At 43.2% G+C, this 7,389-nt stretch overlaps 1 pseudogene; it reads right to left on the bottom strand.

The window, feature by feature from the left end:
• Positions 1–653: 653 nt before the first annotated feature.
• Positions 654–2,314, bottom strand: LOC128070922 (zinc finger protein 280A-like; annotated as a pseudogene).
• Between the last annotated feature and the right edge of the window lie 5,075 nt (positions 2,315–7,389).

The following is a 7,389-nucleotide window of genomic DNA, read 5'->3' as shown; positions in this document are numbered from 1 at the left end:
CTCCAAAATAACTGTGGATAGTTACTGAGGCCGTGAAATTAAAAGATGCTCACTCCTTGGAAGAAAAGCTGTGACAAAACTAGACAGCGTATTAAAAGACAGAGACATTACTTTGCCAACAAATGTCCATAAAGTCAAAGCTATTGTTTTCTCAACAGTCAGATACAGATGGAAGAGCTCGACCAGAAAGAAGGCTGCATGCTGAAGAAATGATCTTTTCAAATTGTGGTGCTGGAGAATGGAGAAGACTCTTGAGAGTCCCTTGAACTACAAGGAGATCCAACCAGTCAATCCTAAGGGAAATCAACCCTGAATATTCAGTGGAAGAATGGATGCTGAAGCTCCAATACTTTGGCCACCTAAAGGGAAGATTCAACGCATGGGGTGGGGGTGGGGGGCGGGGGGGATCTGATGCTGGGAAAGATTGAAGGCAGGAGCAGATGAGATGACAGACGACAAGATGGTTGGATGGCATCAGCAACCCAATGAAATTAGTTTGAGCAAGCTTCAGGAGATGGTGATGGACAGGGAAGACTGGCATACTAAAGTTCATAGGGTCACAGAGAGTCAGACATGACTGAGCAACTGAACAACAAAAGCCAGGCAGGGTCTTTATGTACAGCTGGCTGAACCTCCATAGGGCTTTTTCAAATTTATGAGTGGGTAGAACCTAATTTTTTAGCCAGATCCTTTGCTGCAACACATCTGGAATATTTGTTTGTTCCTAGTCAAACTTCTTTGTAGTTTTTTTCTGGGTGGCACTTGGGAGTCAGTGTTCCTCACAATGATGGATACTGTCTCTCTTAGTCCCAACTGAACTGAAGTTCGGATCATGACCTCTGTTTCAGGAGGCAACCCTCGCAAGTGCTCTGGCCTTTTGAATGACTGGTGATTCCTGGTTTGGTGCTCTGTCTTTTTCTTCAGGTTCAAACACTGTAGCCAGCACTTGGAACATGGAAAGATCCTCTTGTTCCAGTGTATCCAAGCATGATTTAAGAAGGATGTCACCAGTTTGAAAATTTTGAGGCAAAACAGACAAAACAAATTGTTCGTGTTTCCATGCCATGTTCTAAAATATGCCTCTACATTGGCAAAGGCTGACAATCTGTAATTGCAAACACGGCACACATAGGGCATTTTGCCAGGTTTGTGACTGTCCTTCATGTGCTGTAAGAGAACCTGATCTGTTTTGAAGGATAATTCACAGATATTACAGACCGTGGAGGGCTCCCAGGAAGCATGGACGCTTTCCATGTGACACTGCAGCTGGAACGAGGTGGGAAACTGGCGGTGGAGGTGCTGGCAGGTAGTGTGGGTTTCTCAGCTGTCACCCTTCTGCCTCTCAAGCTCTAGATGGTTCCTCACGTGGATAATAAACTTGACAATTTTTACAACTCTCAAGCAGCTGAGGCATTTGAAAGCTGCATGAATCTTCTGTTCTGGCTGCCCATCTCTTGTATGCTGTCCATAGTAAAAGTCAGCAAGTAACATGATCAGATTTCCTTTCATGGGATCAACGATCTTGTTCTGATTAGCTAGAGTCCAAAAGTCTGTCTTCTCCAGCCCTTCCAAACTACATGTTCTGTCTGGATCCATAAGACTGAAGCATGACTGGTCATTTGCATGAGTCCATGAAAATGATGCCCCATCATGAATATGGTTTTGTGAGTTTGGGAGATCTTCCAAGGTCATAATCATGTTCTTTGTAGGAGAGATTCCTGGTAGGGCCATGATGGAGGCAAGTCCCTCTGGGATTCCATTGCTGAGTTTAGGTCTTTTGGGATTCTCACTGTTAAAGTTTACATCTGAAGTGGGGCATCTCTCTGAACTAAGAGGACTTTCATCCTTGCCTCCTAATGAGAGAACAGCTCCAGATAGACAGTGAGGCCACGGAGACAGCAATTCTGAATTCTGAATCATGGCTTGCAGAGAACTCGTTTTATAATCAGGTTTAGACAAAGACTCAAAAATAATAGGAGTGTCTCTTCCTCCCCATTCAGACTGAGAAGCTGGACAGACGGCCACTGGCTGTTATGCTGGGTTGTAACTTACAGGAGGGATCTGGATTCACGTGGCCCTTCTTTCTTCTTGAAGATGAGTCCATGGTCACTCTGTTCAAAATTTTAGAAATGAGTGGCTTTGAACTTGAAGTCACTCTGACAAAGAGTGTTTCAGCATCCTCATTGACGTGCTCCACTCCAACAAAGATGCCCTTACCATCATCACCATCCTCATCTCCGGATTTGGACCCTCCAGTCAGTTCTGGGGTTTGTGGTGGTGCTTGTGCTTCCTCCCACGGGAAGACATGGGCCATTTTACAATCACTTTTGGCTTCAAGTGGCCCCTTCTAGGTTTGTTTTTTTTTTTTTTTTCTTTTTCCACCTAAAGGCAACCACAGGACAAGATCATCACCTCTGATCTCAGGTGTCACTCTCTGTGGTTTCAGTTAACCCCTCAGTTGTTCACCAAAAATATTAAATGGAAAATTTCAGAAATAAATACCTCATAAGTTTTAAATCGCATGTCATTCTGAGGAGTTTGATTGGAATCTCATACTATCCTGCTTCCTCCTTCCCAGAATGTGAATCGTTCTTTAGTCCAGCACATCCAACCCATTTGTCATTCACTTACCACCGTGACAGTTGAGATGTCACAGGGCTGTTGACCAAGTCACACTTATTTTACTCAATAATGTCCCCAAAGCATAACTGGAATTATGCTGGCCTATTAGATACACCAGAGAGAATCCATTCAGTGCAACCATTAAGTGAAAAGATCGAAGGTCTCAATTTGATAGAAAAAGAGAAACAATTGTATGCTGAGGTTGCTATGCTTTGTGGTGAATGTGAAGAAAAGAAATCTGGGTTAGTTTTGCTCTCAAAACTCAAACTGTAAAAGTTATAGCCACAAAGCATAGAAAGTGCTTAATTAGGGTGGAAAAAAATCCCTAAATTAGTACAGTAATATTTTTTGCATAGAGACTACATTAACAAAACTTTTATAAAAGTATACTGTTATAATTGTTCTATTTATTATTACACCTTCCCTGGTGGCTCAGATGGTAAAGTGTCTGCCTACAATTCGGGAGACCCCTGTTTGATCCCTGGGTTGGGAAGATCCTCTGGAGAAGGAAAAGGCCACCCATTCCAGATTTCTTCCCAGGCAAATCCCATAGACAGAGAAGCCTAGTAAGCTGCAGTCCATGAGGTTCCAAAGAGTCAGACACGACTGAGCAACTTTACGTTCACTTTCCTGGTACTATTCATTACTTGCCAATCTCTTATTGTGCTTTGATATAATAAACTGCGTCACAGGTATGTCTGTATAGAAAAAGAAAAATTTGTAGATGGGGTTTTATACTATATGAGGTTACAGATGTCTGCTGGGGGTCTTGGTACTTATTCTCTGCAGATAAGTCGTGATGATTACATTTCTTTCAAAAGACAAAATTAGTAGCTGAGTTATTCATTGACAGGGGAAGGTAAGGACACCCCACTCCAGTACTCTTGACTGGAAAATTCCATGGGCAAAGGAGCCTGCCTATTAGGCTGCAGTCCATTGGATCACTGAGGATTGGACTGGAGTGACCGACTTCACTTTTTTCACTTTCATGCATTAGAGAAGGAAATGGCAACCCACTTTAGTGTTCTTCCCTGGAGAATCCCAGGGACAGGGGAGCCTGGTGAGCTGCCATTGAAGGGGTCACACAGAGTTGGACACAACTGAAACAACTTAGCACCAGCAGTTACTCATTGGCTGAAACATTGAGATAAATGTTAACACCCTTATTTTATACATAAGGAAACATCTCAAACTCAGTTAAGTGACAGGAGAGTTTTAAACTTCCTTCTCCAGTCCCGACTTTTGCTTTGTCTCCCCATGGTGGCCCCAACGTTCCTGTTAAACTCTACAGGAGACCTGCTAGGCACCATTTTGCTTATCTCCAATCTCACTCAGAAATGCTGACCAACATAAAATATTCAAAAGAGCCCCCAGCTGTACCTTTGGGGGTGCCCCTCACTCCCTCTACACTCTGAGTCCAGAAGGGATGAGACTCTTTACATGGATCAAAAATATTTTTGAAAAACATTCCAGAAAGGTCTAATAGCAAAACTGGAACCTGCCTCATGCTGGCAACTACATATAACATTTACATTGTACTTGAAACTATTTACACAGCATCAAATTGTATTAGGTATTATAAGGAATGTGGAGCTGATTGAAAACATGCAGGAGCATCCCCTGAAGTTACATGTAAAGACTACACCATTTTATATAAGGCACTGGAGCACCCATGGATTTTGGTATCTGTGGGTGCAGGGTTCCTGCACCCAAACTCTCAAGGTTACTGAGCAGAGGGGACAGGGCCTCTCAGGACTTCTGCTGTTCCACCTGCCTTGGATGCTGTCTCAAGTATTGCCACCCAGCTCCTGACCTGCCAGGCTTCCCTGACCAGGATGTCAGAAACCACAGCCTCCCCCAACTCACATGCCATATTCACCTCCAGAGCTCTTGGGTTACTCTATTTTTGTTTCTAGAACAACATGTGGCATCTGTCAGTGCTATGTGTATGCTGCATAAATAATCAGTAAGTGTTTTTAACACAATCATTTATCTGGACCACAAGCTCAACACACTAATTCTTGTCTCCACAGGTACTTACACTTGATCTTCGCCAGAAGGCTGAGAAACGAGTTCGCCAAGCATTTCATGTAATACAAATCTCAATGATTTAAAACTAACATGCAAGGGAGAAGGTCACACAGTTTGTAGCTGGTTGCTGACAGGGGCGGTGGTGCTCACTGAAATAAAACGTTTGTGACACAGTTTCTTTCCATATAATACATTTGTTGATAACTTCCATGCCATTAACACGTTTCCTTGACATTAAGGGACATTCTAAAGTTTACATGTGACCACTTCTGATACCAGATCATTTTTCATCAGTAGCATATCATAGCTTGTTTGGCTGTGCTTAAATGGTGGCCCTAGCAGTAAAGGACCCTCCTGCCAATGCAGAAGATGTAAGAGACACAGGTTCCATCTTTGGGTCAGGAAGACCCCCTGCAGGAGGGCATGGCAACCCGCTCCAGTATTCCTGTCTGAAGAATCCTATGCTCAGAGGAACCTGGTGAGCTACAGTCCATAGGGTTACAAAAAGTTCAGCATAACTGAAGCAACTGAGCTCACATTGTATGTAAATATATATTTTATAGTGGTATGAAAAACAATGCTGTGAAGCTTCCCTGATGACCCAATATTTAAGACTCCTTACTTCCATTCTAGTGGGCATGAGTTCAAACCTATAATCCCACAGGCCACAGTGTGTGGCCAAGAAAAAGAAAAAGAAAAAAAGAAAAAGAGGATTGATGTATCTCACAGCTGATGACATCTTAGATTTATGAAAATTTTTAGTTTTTCCTAAGCAGAATCCAGCTTGCTAAATGCATGTCACAAGTCACTAATGGGATACTAGCTGTATTATATAGGCAAATGGTTTAAACAGGGATTGACAAATTGGCTTGCCTCCTGATTTATGTTTTGTTTTTTTTTTTTCCTCCGACCAGCAAGCTAAGAATAATTTTTATGTTTTACTATTTTTTTGAGCTTTTTAAAATACGTTTCATATTTTTACATTTTTTTTAAATTTGGGGGAAACAAAGGAATATTTTGTGACATGTGAAAACTACATGATATCTAAATTTCTATGTCACTAATAAAGTTGTACTGGAACAGAGCCGTGAATATTTGCTGCTGCCAGAGGTTGTTTAACACTGCTAATGGCAGAGACCACATGGCCCTTAAGGCCTGGTTACTCTCTATCCTATTACAGAGAAATTTTGCAGACTCATGGCTGCAGAGAACAAAATGAAGCATTCCAAACTCCATGGCTCATCAGCCCAGTTGACTCAGTGCAGCTAAACACTTCCACTCTGAGCCCCAGTGGAGGGTGAAACTGGAGTGTCTATGTCTCCACATCCCAGACAGACTTCTCTGGAATAACCAGCACCACATCCTATGTTCTTTGACTGTGCAAGTCCTACCTGGCTCTCCAAAAGCCTTTTCTCAGCGAGGCTGGTCAGGAGACTCCAAGCCTTTTAAAACCCATTTGAATCCAATCCATAATATCCAAACCAGGCTCGAATCAGGTTTCTGAACCAGTTTTTCCCCATAGGATCTGCCAACTAGAAACTTTTCTACCAAGTAGCTAGAAAGAGGAAAGAATGTGGGTGGGGTTTCAGGGCCCCACTCAGGGGCTGTTTCCAGGTCTCAGTGTAGTAAGAGTCTCCACTTCCCTCTCTGGCATCCAGTGGCCCACTTCCTTATCTCCAATGTATCTGCATCTTTAGTTATCTGGGGCTCAATAGCTTAGGGGCAGGGGACGGTGGTCCACACAGTTATTCCAACAGAGCTCGTGCTGATGTCAGGAACCTCAAAAGGCAGAGGTCCACTTCCAATGCAAGAAAATTCTCCAGCTGCAAATAGCAAACCCCTGTTCTCTTCCGGGGTCAAAGGGGAGGCTTGTTGGGCGGGGGCTGGGCAGGGTGAGGGATGCATGAAGCAAGCTTACTCCTAAGTGATCTGCACTTGAAGACTCAGTACCCGATGGATTCCCAGGGTCCTTACTGTAGATCATCATGCTGAAGCCCAGAAGCTTTTCTTAGGCAGGGGCTCATGCTTTCTTAAACCATGTCAGGTGTGTTAGGTCACACCCTGTTCCCCCTCCTCCTTTCCACACTCATTCCCCTTCTTCTCCTTCCTTCCCCTTTGCATCACCTAGATTATATCTCAAGGTTTCCCTCCCACTGCATTAAAAGCCCACTACACGCAGATTCTTACAGGCAGGGAGATATTCAGAGAAGAAATATGTGTATTTCCATTCCTTAGAAGGTAACAGAGCCACTAAATTACAACAAAAATAAAGTTCATTAATGAACATGATCTCAAGTGCTGTAGCCAGATATAACATCAAAAATGCCTTTCTTATCAAATCAACATGTGCTCCCCTTAAATTTACACAATAGATGTCCATTACATCTCAAAGGAGCAGGAAAAAAAATTTGACCATTATAAAGAGATCATTTTACACTGTGTTAAGGGGGTTGATGGTGAGTGCTGTGCCTAGTTGCTCAGTCGTCTGACTCTTTGCGACCCCACGGACTGTAGCCAGCCAGGCTCCTCTATCCAGGGAATTCTCCAGGCAAACATACTGGACTGGGTGTCCATATCCTTTCCAAATTTGGTGAGTATCAAAACCCAAGGCTAAGGACTTCCCTGGTTGTCAAGTGATTGAGAATCTGCCTTCAAATAAAGGGAACATGGGTTTGATCCAAAGTTGGGGAACTAAAATCCCACATGCCAGATGGTAGTAGACCTGACCACACTTTC

This window comes from Budorcas taxicolor, chromosome Y (genome assembly GCF_023091745.1).
Source record: "Budorcas taxicolor isolate Tak-1 chromosome Y, Takin1.1, whole genome shotgun sequence".
Lineage (NCBI taxonomy): Eukaryota > Metazoa > Chordata > Mammalia > Artiodactyla > Bovidae > Budorcas > Budorcas taxicolor.
Note: the sequence above shows the minus strand (reverse complement) of the source record. Positions and strands in the feature narration are given on the sequence as shown.